Source organism: Dermacentor andersoni, chromosome 9 (genome assembly GCF_023375885.2).
Source record: "Dermacentor andersoni chromosome 9, qqDerAnde1_hic_scaffold, whole genome shotgun sequence".
Classification (NCBI taxonomy): domain Eukaryota; kingdom Metazoa; phylum Arthropoda; class Arachnida; order Ixodida; family Ixodidae; genus Dermacentor; species Dermacentor andersoni.
In genome coordinates this window covers 93,496,710-93,509,967 of record NC_092822.1, presented here as the reverse complement: position 1 = coordinate 93,509,967, position 13,258 = coordinate 93,496,710, and the positions used below count along the sequence as shown (strand labels likewise).

Here is a 13,258-nt window from a genome sequence, read left to right as displayed (position 1 = left end):
GAAAAGAGCTCTGCTCTTTGTAGGATGTCAGTGTCATCGTTAATTTGCAGTAGAAGATAAACGTCCTTGCGAGTAATCTTGTTGAGGCCCCGAGCGTCCACACAGAACCGTATTGCACCGTCTTTTTTTCGCAGCAAGGACGACAGCTGATGACTATGATCTGTTCGAAGGGCGAATCACTTCTCGTTGAAGCATATCATCAACTTGCTCGTTAATTGCACGACGGTCTGTGGGAGATAGTGTGGGAGACAGTTCTGCTGGAACAGTGGTGGGTGTGAGCCATTGTAGATGCGATGCGTACCAGCCCACGTCCGACCCATGGAAGGTTGTCAGACGTCGAAAGAAGAACAAAATTCTAACAGTCACCGAAGCTGGGAATGTTGAGCCGGCGTAAGGTTATCACCAATGGACAGAAACCAAATACATCCCAGGGTGAGAGATAGATAAACTTTATTTAAAGAATAATCAGAAGACTCGCTAATGGTCGGGGCCCCCAGTCCAGGGCTCCGCTGGTTGTTGCCATCTTCTCAGCTCTCTGTATCAGCTTGAGCAGGTCTTCGAGCAGTGCCTCTCATTGCTCCCTCGTGGTGTTCGTTTTGGGGTCTTCTATGTTGTGTGGTGTACACGGAGCAGACGTAGACATAGCACTGAGCGTACTGTAAGTGGCGCAGTGCATGTCATCGGGCACGTCCGTAACGTGCGTGCCTTCAATGCCTTCCACACTGCCAAGAGATTCTCCTCGCAGCATCTTCACAGTGCATGGGAACAGGTTGCTAAGCAAGATAGCACTGGATCCCTCAATGACGTCTACGGTCGGAAAAGGTAGCAACAGACCTTTCCGGGTGCAAAAGCGGCCGGATGGAGAAAGTAGAGCCGTGGTGCCGGAGAGGCTACCGCAATCGTGGATGAGTTCTAAGGGACTTTGGTATCCTCGTTGACGAGTAGTTTGTGCGAAGACTGTCGGCCAGCGGCCAGTGTCAAGTCTGAAAACGGCTAGAGTTCTATTTCGGCGCGGGCGCAATAAATCGCCGCTTTGTGGCGGGTGTGAAAATCCGAGCCTAAGGTGAACTCATATGAACATGAGGAAATGATGAATTCGACGGCGTACAGAACCTCCACATTGGCAAAACAAGCGCTGCACGCCGCTATGGGGTGAACACGCTGGGCGGAATAGTCGTGATTGTGGCGTCGTCACTTTTCGAAGCACACGGCTAAGTTGCCGGGTCCTAACTGTAACAGCGGCGCCAGTGTGCACAAGCGCAGATCCGTCAACACCGTCCACAAACACGTTTATGAGATTCGATGGGTTTCGTTAAAGGCTTTCAGATTTCGATAGCGCCGCAGCCCGTGCCTCGTTGACTGCGAGGGCTGCTTTACCTCCACGGGAGCGAAGGGGCGAGGCCGCATCGGGGATAGTGAGCGACGATGTGGAGCACGCAGACTGCGAGTGACGGGCCACGGGCGTACTGCCGGTCAAGAGTCAGAAGGTGGGTCATCATATGTGCGTGAAAAATCGACAAGACGCCCTATAGGGTATCATGCGGCGCTGGAAGGCTGCACGCGATTGCAAGAGCGCGGCACGTGGCCGGCGTAGCCAAGTGCAAACCAGGTGGGTCGACTGTCCGAAGTGCGCTACCTAATCACTGCGGCAGGGCCCATCCATGGCACAGGAGGCGTTGTAAGTGGCGGCTAAGAGAATGGTTGCGCGGCGGGCTTCGATCGGGGTCTAGACACGACGTCGGCGTAGCTGAGAGGCGAACGTTGTGGAAGTGGTTGGGGCCAGGCGACGACATCGGCGTAGCTTATTGGTGCAGCCGCACAGATCTGTGGGGGTCGGGTGACGACGTCTGCGGAGCTGAGAGGTGCAGTCACAGGAAGATTTTGGTTGACCTCAAGCAAAGCCAGGTTGATCTCGTACTCAATGGTGCGGCGGAGCGGAGGCACAAAACGCGAGGAGTGCTCCTGCATAGCTGCGGCTGCGTAAAGTTCAGCAATGATAGGTGGTGGGCAACCTCTTCACGGACGAATGCATTCATTTCTTTGAGCAACGCAGACCGAAATTGCAGCCATACCAGCGATGGGCCGCCGCGCAATGAAGAGTGACGGATGAACGACCGCTGCCGCCGAAACTTTTCATAGCTTTAGCACAATGTCATGATTTCGGCCACGGAGCGAGGATTCTTGGCGAGCAACATGTTTAAGGCGTCGTCTTCGATACCTTTCAGTACATGAATGATCCGGTCAGATTGCGCCATGATGGAGTTCGCTTTGTTGCATAGGTCCAGGGTGTCTTCAATGTAACTAGTGAATGATTCACCCGGCTGCTGAGAGCGCACCCTCGAGCGCTGCTCGGCCCGCAGCTTACAAACAGCGGGGTGCTCTTCCAAGGCGGAACAGATCGGGAAATGTACTTCGTAGTTTTTATACCCTAGGCTGGCAGCGCCCGCGATATAGAACAGTACATTGTTCAGTTTGGCTGGTTCGTCCTACTTGTTATGGGCGCTGACCCTCTCGTATGTGATGAGCCAGTTCCCCACATCAGTGAATGCTGAGCTATTGAAGGCAGGGTCGTGGTTATGAGGTACGCCAGGACATGGGGTCGGTGCAGGAGGAGGTGTTTTCTGGGAGGCGTCCTAGTGCATGGTAGATAACAAGGTTCGGGATCGAAGTTGAAGCGTGGGAGGTTTGAGGGCACATCATTATCCACTAAACGTAGATGTGTTTGGACCAAGGGCAGCGCAGGAGCGACAGTCTAGGCAGAGCACGGGCTGCGAGCGCGAACGGCATTTCCCGAGCAAAATGCGCTGAAGAGGACGACGAACTAGAAAGCGCTTGGGAGGACGACCCAGTATATCGTTCATATCCTTCTCTACAGCTACAACTGCGGAGAAAAACGCCACATAGACAGCAGGTGTGAGAAGAGGGTGGAATTTGCCACAACCTGGACCTGTTGAAGCCGTATATGCGACAGATTTCAGCGAATGGTCAAGTTTGTACGAAGGCGCAACTTTTGACCAGCCTGCCACAGTAAGTCACCTATTGCTCTTGGAATAGGTCGGAGCAAACGCTGGTGGAACGGGGAAAATCCTTCATAATGGGAGCTTTCAGAGCAACAACTAGGCGTATCCCCTATTGAGCAGAATGGCGCCATGGAGCGATTCCCGAGGCAGCTGCGTGCAATGATGAGTCAAATGCGTTAGTAGCCAAAAGCAAGGTGAAAGCAGTTTCCAATGACGACAGCGGTTTTCGCGAACAAGACACGGAGGGCCCCGGCCGGTTGGGCCGACTGTGTACGGAGGCGGCAAGTTCACCCAGTCTGCAACCGAAATTCACCTATTCGAACGAGCACTAAGCTGTTCGAATAAGTCAGAACAGATGTTGGAGAAAAGGCATAGGCCCAAGACTGCTACAACAGCCGGTCACTGGTTGGGATTGAGAAAGGCAGCCGCATATCACATAAAGGGACGATGCCCGCGCGGGTCTGTGAAGGTACCCTTCTGCTAGCGCTTGGAGGCTGCTGTCCTACAGCCACGTGGTGTGTCAGGCGAATTAGCGGCTTTTGCCTTTTTGGAGACTGCACTTTACGAAAATGCCGGAATGGGCGACCTTATCGAGCTCGTCTGATAGGGTACGTTTGGTGCTTGGAATACGGAAATCAGAAAGGCAGGTTGCAAATATTGAACGCTTTAGAAGCGTGAGAAATACTACAAAATAGATTGTTAGCATTTTCGGCTTTGGTTGGATACCCAAAATCAAGTGGAAAGTTTACGGGGAAAATTTCAAGGCGAACAGGGTCAGTGTTGCCTACAGTTTCAAAAAGTCCCGCGCAATTGTGCAAGTGGTTAAGTATACTTTTGCGAGAGTTCATAACGAGCCGCGTTTTATTTGACAGGAGCGCTATCGTTGCTTGTGGTATGGCAAGATGTTTTTAGTTAGTTTGATGTTTAGATTCACGAAAACGTGACAGCTGAGCGCTCGAGAAAGGAAGGAGTTGGTGTTTTCGTTTTTTTAGGTACTCAGAGATGTAGGCTGAAGGTAAAATGCCTCAATGCAATTTTGATTGCGGCTTGTTGCGTACAGCTCGCATGATTTTTTTTGTTTTTTTAATATTTGCCAGGTTTTGTGACTTATTCTAAGCGCGCTGCGTCGCATTACGTACTAGCATGTCACATATATACGGCAAACTGCTCGGGTGGAGCTTAGCTTTACAGTGGCGCAATTTCCAAGTTCGCTGGAAGAAAGGTGGAGTAAGTCGGTCTTTGTGGGCCAATTTACAAACGTAGTAGGGTTGTGGATAGTTTTCTCCTCTTTATTGCGCAATTTCGAATTGCCACTTCCATCTTATCCAGCAGTCATGGAGGTATTACGGAATCAGGATGTAGACGAGCCATCTATAAAAATACTGAAAGATATCTATAGCGGCTCCACAGCCACCCTAGTCCTCCATAAAGAAAGCAACAAAATGCCAATAAAAAAAGGCGTCAGACAAGGAGATACGATCTCTCCAATGCTATTCACAGCGTGTTTACAGGAGGTATTCAGAGACCTGGATTGGGAAGAATTGGGGAAAAAAGGTAATGGAGAATACCTTAGTAACTTGCGATTCGCTGATAATATTGCCTTGCTTAGTAACTTGGGGGATCAATTGCAATGCAAGCTCACTGACCTGGAGAGGCAAAGCAGAAGGGTTGGTCTAAAAATTAATCTGCAGAAAACTAAAGTAGTGTTTAACAGTCTCGGAATAGAACAGCAGTTTACGATAGGTAGCGAGGCACTGGAAGTGATGAGGGAATACATCTACTTAGGGCAGGTAGTGACCGCAGATCCGAATCATGAGACTGAAATGATCAGAAGAATAAGAATGGGCTGGGGCGCCTTTGGCAGGCATTCTCATATCAAGAACAGCAGGTTGCCATTATCCCTGAAGATAAAATTGTAAAACAGCTGTGTCTTAGCAATACTCACGTTCTTTGCCATTAATTTATCATTTAGTTAATTTAAATACAAATAATTTCCCCTGTTTTCCTGGGGTCGGTTTGTTGGCCTCTCATGATACGACAAAGAAATGAAACAGCCATAGGATGAAGGACACATACAGGCGGTTTAGAAATGCAGTACGTTTTATTAGTTATTGCTAGACTATCATTACGTCTAGCAAAGTGCAGTCGTATTCAAGCACATGCGATGCCTCCGTCTCGTCTTTGCATAGCGTTTCTCGGCGTTTTTAAAATTAAAGGAAAATTCACAGCAAGGAGCACGTTCAATAGCGATTACTTTGTTACACGTATCGAGAGTAGTGGTAATGCCTTTGGGGTGCGTTTTACAAAGCACCTTACCTGGAATGAGCATGTTGATCATCTCCAATCTAAATTGTCATCTGCATTGGTGTTATAGCTCATCTGCGTCGCTTACTTCCGACCAAGGTAAAAATAATGCTATACAATGCTGTGGTGGTATCTGTCATTCAGTACTACGTCATGGTGTGGGGTACCACTGGTGTAACAAACTTGCACAAACTACATTTGCTACAAAAAAGAGTTGTGCGTTACATAGCTGATGTCCAATATACGCACTCCACAGAACCACTCTTTTCTGAATATGAAATTCTTCCTGTACTTTGTTTTTATAATTGTAGGTTGATGTTGTGCTACAAAGATTTCGTAAAATTTGGCATTGCTGATACAATTCATCTGACAAAACTTCGAGAAATACAAATATACGACAGACCCGACATAAAGAAATGTAGTTCGCACCCACCTCAAGAACCTCCTATGACGAGCAATCTTTATATTAGACATTACCTTCGCTTTTAAACCTATTAGACCGACAAAATTTTGGTCCCTCCAGAAACCGAAACTCTCGCATTAAACGTTTTTGTCAACCTATTTATTTGCAAGACTAGACCATGCCTTCTTATTCTCCTAATTTTGTTGCCCACTGTTATTTATGAGTGTTGATTATTTCTTGCCGTCTTGTTTCACCCTGTATTACCCGTTACATTGTGATGCTTTTTTCATTTCTTGTGTATGACTCGCTGTCATCTTGCTGTTATGCCAACTTACAAGGGGTCGGGACCTCGTCAAGCTGTCTAAGCTTTTAGTCCTATCTCCTCCTTCTTTAAGAAAATATATAGATTGATTGATTGATTGATTGATTAATTGATTGATTGATTGATTGATTGATTGATTGATTGATTGATTGATTGATTGATTGATTGATTGATTGATTGATTGATTGATTGATTGATATCCAGTCGCATGCCGTTGTGTTCCCATTGGGAGATTGCTTTCTTTTTGTCGTATCTCAAAAGAGTAAAGCAGCAGGTGTGACAACTGCCTTTTCAAGAAGAATGACTGCGTATGGTCGTAAAGGTTTGATAATATTTCCTGGCGCTGTTCAATACCAACGGCCATATTTCGAAAACAGCGCACACGTTGGATGAAATTGTTGCACGCCATGCACATACCTGTAGTTTATGTGGTGAACGGTCTCTCTCGATGTGGAAGCTCCATGGAGCTCGACGTGGCACAGTACACGGCTGCATCAGAAATGCTGTAGTAAAGAAATGGAGAGAAATAATGCGTAATGAATTTCAATACGATTCTTTCGATTGCCACCTAATTGTAGAGTCGCGATAGCATGTTTGGAGACCAATTTTGTCCCAGAGTAGTAGCGCCTATGTGCCAGTTTTTCACCCATGGAGTGCACTTAACCAATTACACTTTGCGGAGCTGCGCTAAAAAAAAAGAAACAAAATATTAAATTCTTCGCTGACACCATGGCCTCTTCCTCATGGGTGTACGTCAGGTTGATAAGAGTCGTTATTTATTTAGACGGAACTTCGCATGGAAGTATTTAAGACCAGAATTTGTATTCCTAAATAGTGCTAAAATAAATGGTGACGCAATTCTGCACCATGTTGGCTAGGGAGCAGTAAGTAAGCAAGTCCTCTTCAGAAAAATAAATCCGTCTACTGAGGTCAAATAGAATTAATATTAACTTTTATTCCACCCTATCAGATATGTGGTACAAATACTCGTTTACTCATGCTTTAAGAAAGGTGCTGAGAATTGCGTTTAAGGCGAAGATGTTAAACAGGACGCGTGCGCCGATTCTATAGCTAAGCGATCGTTCTAAATGAGAAGTGCAAAATAATTTGCTTCTTTTTATTGTGTTTTATTTAGTTGTGCGTCATGGCATACGTTATGGCGCAATTTTTGAATATTTAAGGTCGCTACACCAGGCGGTAGCAAAAAAAAAAAAAAAGAAACTGAACAAAGTGTCACGAATTCCTAGGTATGCAGATAGATTGGCAATCCTTCTCCCATTACTGTTCCAATGCCAGCTGTAATAATTCCCACTTTACGAATTACATTTGGGGCCTGTTAAAATCAATGTAGCCTCTGCCCGGGGGGGCGGGGTGGGGGGTACAAAACGGTTTATGTGCGCCTCGAGCGATTCCCCGCTCAACTCTAAACAAACCATTGCTTTGAGGCAGCACACCTAACAACTAACAGTACCTTTTCGCTGCTGTTAGTTCAAATCGGTACAACCTCTACCTTTATTTTGAGATATAGTTTGTTCAATATTGGATCCTTTCAATTACCCTAGTGCATTGCGGTGAAGATCCACAGGATGCTCAATGGGCCTTGTCCAGCATTGCATGATGAAAGCACGCCTGTACTGCAGCTCTATTACGAATATCGGAAGTTTACCGTACGTTTTTCTAAATAATATATGTGGATATGCATGGGAAGCTTTAGGTTGGGGGCTGCTATCTAAAAATATGATAAGGTTGAAATTGGTTTGGTTTGTAGGTACTCGCTGCACATAATTTGATCAGCTTTATTGGAGGCAAAATGAAAAGGAACAAAAAGCCTAAAGGCTGTTGGCAGCGAATTTCCGATTGAGGCACTCAACTATTTGATTAAAGTTGCTGAAAACCACAATTTTTAGAACGAAAAACTATTAGGTTTAAAACTCTGTAACTCGACAATGAAAACAGATGCCACGATTCTCAATACTGAATCGAATAGCACATCTAAAGCGGATCAATATGATACGCGGTTCTTAAGTGCAGCACTAGTCAGTGAGTAGCACTTTGTCAAAGCATTAAACATAGTAACAAATACGCGTTGGATGCCAAATATTATATCATATCTGCCTCCTTTGGGTGTTCTCACCAATGCAATTCACACAACTGCGATTACCTGTTCTGGATACTGGGATGCGCATTTGTAAACTTCGTGCTTCAATTCTGTGTCTCCGAACTTAGGAATTCTCGGCATTTTTTGTAGACAACTTGGCTCCATAAATTAATATTACGCTTCAGCAGTCACTATAACTTATATTTTTTGTCTCAACTGCAGCCGATTTCCTTAAAGCGGGCCAAATGGTTGTCTCAGAAAATCATTTCTCTGTTTTACATGTATTTGAATAGGCGGCGTTGGAGTTGGAGTCGAGCTTAAGCTTCCCAAATGTACGCGTAGGCAGAGAACTTTGGAGGTGGGGCACTCGTTGCATGGTACCTACGTGTGCACAACCGTTTTAGTGGCTATGATGGGTGTGAAGACAAAGAAAAGCTAAATCAGACGTATAGAATATATCAGTGATATTTCTGTCGTATCTTAATTCCTGGGTCGAACACCTTCAGCATTTTGTGCTTCTTAGTACTGCTCTAGCTGTATAGAGTTGGTTGCGTGGAGTTCATCTCGTAGTCACAGGGCTTCGGTAAAGCTCGTGGTATTAAGACGCCAAACCTTACTCTAAATTTTGCGCCTTGTTTGGAGCGTTGGGATGCCGTGTTCTTTCGTTAGTGGTGCGGGACAGCTTTTGATACTTCATATTTTGATAAGAGGAACAACTTTGCGGCTGTATCATCCCGAACGCGTCAATGTTTGTTTTTGTGTAAGGATCCCAAAAATGCACGCGTATTACAATTTAGGTCTGGGGATGGAAGAATAAGCTAAAAGTTCAGTTTTGCTGTAGCGTGTTTTAGTTTATGCTTTAGAAGACGAAATTTACGTAACGCTCAGTCACAAATATTAGGCATATGCGAATTTGAACTGAGTTTCTGGTTACATTTACACTTTGATCACTTGTGTTCGTCAGCCTGATTCAGTTCAAGACACGGAATGCTGTACTAAAAGTAAACTGTTCATTGGTGGCATTGATTTCTTGTGAACACAACATAATCATCCGCAAACATCCTGTATGAAATTTTGGCGTGAAAGTGCTCAACCAAGGTAATAATGTTATAAATAAGAAGTAAAAATATTATAAGGGTCGGAAAAGGCTCATTACCCGTTAGGCACGCAAAACTCTGGAACGATAACAACAAACTGCACTCGATTAGTTAAATACGCTGTAACTGAATTAAGCAGGATAGGGGGAGGACATTAACCCTTCTGGTAAGCTTAGAATTTGAAACAAGGTAGAAAGCTTCGCTAAAATCGAGAAATATAAATCAACCTGTCCTGCTTTACCCGGTATACTCGCAAAGGTGTGAACGACCGTTACGAACTGTGTACCTGCTGAAAACCTTCTCGTAAAACAGGGCTGGAGAGGGGAATGTATGTCCTAGCCTTTTGAATACCGTGTTAAATGTTTGCGACAGTGTACTCAGACATTTTCCAATGAATACATGAGGAGAAATTTGCAGGTCGGACACTCGACTAAGGTACTTACCCATGGCCACTCCGGTTGGAGCGTCTATGATCGGTGTGGAGACAACATAAAAAAAAAAAAAAACTGATCTCAGTGGTGATTTTGTCACATATAATTTCGGAGTCGGATATATTAGGCATCTGGTACTTCCCTATACCATTTAACTACCTCAGAGATCGCTTTGATCGCATCGGGATGGTTTCATGCTGCAATCACTTATGACAACGGACTGCGCAATTAAGATATCAGCATATTTAAATAAGAGAACGCACTGCATTGTTTGCTCTCTATGCCCTCTGCTTAGAAGCTCCATGACACAGAGCATTCTTTTCAATCTTATTAAAACCTTATAATTTTACTTGAGTTCAAACACTAGAAAAAAAAGAACGACGAGTGTACATAAAACCAGTCAGTGAAGCGGTTTTTTTTTTCACCTTGACCATATTTGTTAGAGCCTACGAGATGCTCTCCAATTACGTCGCACGAAAAACATTATATGTCTAAGCGGACATCACCTGCAAGAAAAATGGTTCAATTCATTCCATCAAAAGTGTCATTACAATATAATATCTAGTTTCATGATTGTTTTTATACACTTGCTGCTAAATTATTCGTTCAGCTGAAGTGAATACACCAGGCGGCCCCGCTAGGTGGGCTTTGCCATCGATGACACCTGCAGCATACACAGGCGGCTCAGCGTGAAGCTCCGAGTGACGTTCCTTATTCCCAGATGCTTATGCCAGCGCGAGATTCACGCAGCCCCCGTACTGGATGCACAGTCGCTGCAGCATACGGAGTGCCTGCATCTTACAATGGCAATGCATCTTACAGTGAGCCACCCTACGTCACAGCTAGGTGGATTGTACTGGTGGCCGCTCATCGTGGTTCTGCCAGCGTATTCAGGGGAACATGCCAGCAGTACATCCGGCGTACGGCGTAATTTTGAAGTAATTAGAGAATAAATTACTGTGTATTGTCTTTTAAATGAATCACGCTTCTGCAGTCTACACATCAGTAGTGATTTAATTGAGCGAAACGCTTTAGGGTATTGTGAATAAAAGTGGCAATGGTTGAAAAATAAACTAAAACAACATGCTTTATGAACTGCAGTGTAACTTGCATTCGCTGCTACCTCTTAGCTTTGCAAAGACATCTTGAAGCTGCGATGGACCATTGTTTTTGCAGTCACGGAACCACGCCATGCACATACCTGCAGTTTATGTGGCGAACGATCTCTCTCATTGTGCAAGCTAGTTGAAGCTCGACGTGGCACAGCACACAGCTGTAGCAGACGTGCTGTACTAAATAAATGGAGAGAAAAATGCGTGCGGAATTTCGATACGATCCTTTCGATTGCCACCTAAACGTTGAGTCGCGATAGAACGATTGCAGACCATTTCTTTCCCAGAGTGGTAGCACCGATGTGCTTGTGTATGACCCACTTAACGGATTACACTTTGGGAAGATGTGCAAAAAATGAGAAAAAAAAAACATTGCATTTTTTGGTGACACGACATTTGTAATAAAACATTTTACTAACTAAATTTTGCGCCTGTTCAAATCAATGAGGTGGGGAGAGGAGTGCAAATATGATTTTACGCCTCGAGCGACTTCGGCGCTCATCAACACATGTTCAGGCAGCACACATGTTACGAGTAAGTGCCCTAAATACATATGTTGAAAGAATTGGGTAACCTCTCGGATCTGTTTGTTCAAATTGGTTGAAAGTCGGCCTATATTTTGAGGTATAATTTCTTCTATATTCGGTCCACTCAGTTTTACCCTGGTGCATTGCGGTGTAGATCCACAGGTTGCTGAATGGGCAATGTCCAATATTGCTCCGTGTGACCACGCATGGGCTGCAGTTCTGTTGTTACGAATATCGGAAGTTCGCGGTAATTTTATCTGAACCTCATATATGGATATCAACGGCAAGCTTTAGGTGTCGAGGCCTCTTATCTGAAGACACGCTAACGGAGAAATCGCTTTTCTCGGTATCCACTGCAATATACTTGATCACTTTTGTTGCGGTTAAAACAAAAGATAAACTCTAGAGATTGCTGGTACCGATTTTGTGATTAAGGCCATGAATTGTTTGATGAGAGTTGCTGAAGATCACAGTTTTCCAAAAAAAAAAAAAAACAATCAACTTTGAAGTCCTCTAACTCGGTAATTATAAAAAAGATATCGCGTTTTTCCAAATTGCATCCAGTAGGAAACCTGAAGCGGATCAGTGTGATGCAATATACGTGGCGCACTTTGGCAAAACCTTAAACAAAGAAACAACTTTGCGTGAGATGACAATATTTATATCAGATTTGAGTCCTATGGATGTTCCGACCTATGCAATTCACAAAACTGTGATTATCTGTTCTGGGTGCCGAGTTGCGCAATTGTGAACTTCCTGCTTCAACTATTGTTCAGTGACCTTACGAATTCTCGGAAATTTTGGCAAGCAACTTAAGCCTTAAACCATCATTACGCTCCCAGCAGTGACCTGAATTTATATTGTTTTCTGAAATGCAGCGGATTTCCTTACAGACAGCCAAAGAGTCGTCTCAGAAAATCATTTCTGTCTTTTACGTGTATTGGAATAGGCGGCTTTGGCGTTGAGGCCTTGCTAAAGCTTCCCCAAAATGCAAGTAGAAAGAGAAATTTGGAGGTGGGGCACTCGTGCCAGGGTACTTACCCGTGCGCGCCACGGTAGCGACGGTTATGAGGAGTGCCAAGACAACAACAAAAGAAAAGATGAATTAGATATATCGGTAATCTTTTTCGAATATCCTAATTACCGAGTCGAACATCTTTAGCATATTGTGCTTCTTATGTAAAGCAGTTTTAACTAAGACGAGGAACCTTACTCTTAATTTCACGCCTCGTCTGAAGCGTTGCAATTAGTGGTGTGGGGGAGCCCGATTGCCCATATTTTGAACACGGGGTTAAATGTTAATTACTGCTTAACGACTTTACAGCTTCATACCTCACTGTCGTGAGCGCACTGACCTGTACGCGCAGCCGTTTTAGTGGCTATGATGAGTGGAATAGAACGAAAAAACAAGATCAGACGAATAAAAGATATCAGTGATATCTATCGCATACCCTAATGTCTCAGTCGAAGATTTTAGCATTTTGTACTTCTTGATACTGTTCTGGCTGTATGGAGTTAGTTGTGTGGAGTTGGAGTGGCGGTGATGGTGACTCGTTCGTCTCGCATGTGCAGCCCTTAGGTAAAGCTGGTGGTTTTTAGTTAGGCGGGGAACATTACTCTAAATTTTACGGCTTGTCTAAAGCGTTAGGACGCTGCGTTCTTTCATAAGCGGTGTGGGGGAGCCTGCTTGTAGATATTTTGGTGAGACAGACAGCTTTGCGCTGTATGGTTTGAACTTACTATAGTTACACCTTGATACTTCTATTCATCGACCCGTTTGAGTTCAAGGGACAGAAGGCTTTACTAAAGTAACTGTTTATTGGTGGCAATGATTTCAGTGAACGCAAGACAATCATCCGCAAACAGCCTGACTTGAACTTGAAAGTGTTTAACTAAGTTAACAAGGTCATAAACAAAAAGTAAAAATGAAATAAGGGTCGGAGA

General features: G+C 44.6%; 1 protein-coding gene across 1 annotated transcript in view; it reads right to left on the bottom strand.

Moving 5' to 3' along the window:
* The window catches only part of LOC126528625 (uncharacterized), a 64,832-nt gene extending 56,948 nt beyond the window's left edge, over nt 1-7,884 (bottom strand). Inside the window, exon 1 of the mRNA XM_050176467.3 lies at nt 6,467-7,884. The gene's annotated coding sequence lies outside the window, so the exon portion shown is untranslated. The remainder of the gene's footprint in view (nt 1-6,466) is intronic.
* Nucleotides 7,885-13,258: the final 5,374 nt, after the last annotated feature.